Source organism: Cebus imitator, unplaced genomic scaffold (genome assembly GCF_001604975.1).
Source record: "Cebus imitator isolate Cc_AM_T3 unplaced genomic scaffold, Cebus_imitator-1.0 Scaffold15, whole genome shotgun sequence".
In the NCBI taxonomy this organism is placed as follows: domain Eukaryota; kingdom Metazoa; phylum Chordata; class Mammalia; order Primates; family Cebidae; genus Cebus; species Cebus imitator.
In genome coordinates, this window is record NW_016107330.1 from 9,808,017 (window position 1) to 9,810,937 (window position 2,921).

Consider the following 2,921-nt stretch of genomic DNA (forward strand, 5'->3'; position numbering starts at 1 on the left):
GAGATAAATAAATATTGTTTTACGTTTCTGTGCTTAGGGATAATTTGTTACACAGCAATAGATAAGTTATATATTTTGTATGACTGTTCTTTTTTTTTCTTTTTGAGACAGGGTCTCACTCTGCTACTCAGGTTGAAGTGCAGTGGCACGATCACAGCTCACTGCAGCCTCGACCTTCCGGATTCAAGCAATGCCTTTGCCTCAGCCACTGAGTAGCTGGGACCACAGGTGCGCACCACCATACCTGGCTAATTTTTTGTAGACTCAGGGTCTCCTTATGTTGCCCAGGCTGGTCTTGAACTCCTGAACTCAAGCGATCGGCCTACCTACCTTGGCCTCCCAAAGTGCTGGGATTACAGGTGTGAGCCACCATGCCTGGCCCATATGTGACTATTTGTTTTTTCAGGTTAGGCAAGTAATGTGCCGATGTTGTAACAAGATTCAGAGAGTGGCACATCTCACACGTGCACAGGATCACTCAGTCATCATGCTCATGTACTACAAAAGGATCTTATATGACTATTCTTGATAAAAGGTTGAACGGATTCTTTTGTATCCATCCTTGCTCACGGAGACTTTGGACGGTTCGCTCTCCATATTACATTAGCGCTATTCAGAAAGCCTTGGTCCCACACATTATTTGTGATGTTGCTGCTACTAAACCATGCCTGCTACCTAATGAAGGACCCCCTCCCCCTTAAGATCTCAGGTGGGCTGCATCCTGACCTCCATTGAACACCAGACCTCAGCAGGATTGGCATCACTAGATCCCTGGCTGGGGAGGAAGATTCAGGCTCCATAACAAGCAGGCTTCTTTCCAGTCAGTAGCTCATATTTGGAAGCCTCATGTTGTGTATTTCAGCAGGGTCTATCTCAGAGAGAATATTTCCTTACTCGCAGCTCTCACACTGTTTTAACAACAGCTAATCCCTTCACCTTATTTGGATGCAACATCAGAATCCCTTCTGTGACTGGCCAAGTCTCAGCACTAACTGGAGAGGAGACTCATAGGCCTTTGCATCTGAAGACAAACTCTGCCTGAGACGGAAAAGAGAGCCTGGGAAGAGGGTTGAGGTTGATATTGACAGCCTCGTCAGCTCAGGGCCGATAAAGATAAGCTGGTCAGGCACAGTGGCTCACTCCTGTAATCCCAGCCCTTTGGGAGACCAACGCGGGCAGATTGCTAGAGCTCAGGAGTTTGAGACCAGCCTGGGCAACATGGCAAGACCCTGTCTCTACAAATATATATATATACATATATATATTAATTAGCTGGGCATGGTGGCACATGCCTATAGGCCTAGCTACTTGGGAGGCTGAAGAGCTTGAGCCTGGGAGGTCGAGGCTGCAGTGAGCTGAGATTGCACCACTGCACTCCAGCCAACGCGACTAGAGTGAGAACCCGTCTCAAAAAAATAGAAAACAAAAAAACCCCAGAGCAGTAGCAGAGGTGTACTGACATGCCAGGTGAACTGAGGACAGAGGACAGGGGAGGCCAAGGGAAGGTTCCTGGACTCCTGGAGGTGGTGTTTCCTGAGCCAATTGTGAGGTGAGAGAAGTAACCATAAAAGTAACCTAGAAGTTTTCTAGGCAGAGAGAGAAGCCTAAGCCAGGCCCCACCAGCAAGACAGGAAGTGGAAGGAGGAACACCAAGTGCTGGGTAAGGCTGGGGGTCAAGTGGGAGCGAAGCAGGAGGGGCGGGAAGCGTAGCTGGAGGAGAAGGCGGCGCTGGGTGGAGGAGAGTCTTGCATCTCATGATACGAAGCTAGAGTTTCATGTTGGACATCATGGGCAGTCACTGAAAGGTGTCCAGCAGAAAAGGGACTCCATCAGGTTTGGGTTTTAGGATGTTCATTCAGTCAACCCTGGGGAGGGTGGATTTGAGGACTGGAAGCAGAGAGGCCAGTGAAGAGGGAGGCTGCCATCACTTGTCCATCCAGTGCGATGAGGGTCTGGAAGAGGCCTTGGAGATGGAGAGGCTGGGATAGATCCAGGGAATAACAAGGCTTATCAACCAGGAGTCAGGTACAACGAAGGGTAATGCCTGGCTGGAGGCCTTTGAAAGCTGGGGCCAGGGTTCCTCTGAGTTCTCGGTCATAGCTTCTGAGGGTTGGCTGGCGGGATCTAATTTAGCCTCCTCCGATCCCTAGCTGGAACATTAACTGCCAAACTGGATTTGATATTAGAAGTGTCACTAAAGGAGGTCTATAAACCCACACCCGGTGTGTAGCGAGGGTCCCGCGGCACGTGGAGTGCAGGTTTCTCGTCAGCTCTGCATTCTGGCCGCTTCTCCCCACCTGCTCTTGCTCTCACCTGGATCTCAGCCAACATCTTCTCTTGCCTAGACTATTGCAGTAGCTTCCTAACTGGCTGGCTCTTTTATTGTAACTTCTCTTTCTTATTTTATTTCGTTTTATTGTGTAGAGACAAGGTCTTACTTTGTTGCCCAGGCTGGTCTCGAACTCCTGGGCTCAAATGATCCTCCCTCTTTGTCCCAAATAATCCCCACTTCTTGGCTTCCCAAAATGCTAGGATTACAGGTATGAGCCACTGCGCCTGCCACTTTCCTTTTCCTTCTTTCCTCCTTCCCTTCTTCCTTCCTTCCTTCCTTCCTTCCTTCCTTCCTTCCTTCCTTCTTTCTTTCTTTCTTCTTTCTTTCTTTCTTTTTCTTCCTTTCTTTCTTTCGTGTGACAGAGTCTTACTCTGGTACCCAGGCTGGAGTACAGTGGTGCAATCATGGCTCTCTGCAGCCTTGAACTCCTGAACTCAAGCGATTCTTCCACTTCAGCCTCTTGAGTAGCTGGGACTACAGGTGCATGCCACCATCATGCCTGGCTAATTTTTTAATTCTCGTTTTTTTAGAGACAGAGTCTCATGGTATTGTCTAGGCTGTTCTCAAACTCTCAGCCTCAGGCAATCCT

The 2,921-nt window shown here is 48.8% G+C and overlaps 1 non-coding gene across 1 annotated transcript; it reads right to left on the reverse strand.

Moving 5' to 3' along the window:
• Window positions 1-405: 405 nt before the first annotated feature.
• Window positions 406-510, reverse strand: LOC119468082. The gene has a single exon (XR_005196703.1). It is a non-coding gene; the product is annotated as a small nucleolar RNA U13 (small nucleolar RNA).
• Window positions 511-2,921: the final 2,411 nt, after the last annotated feature.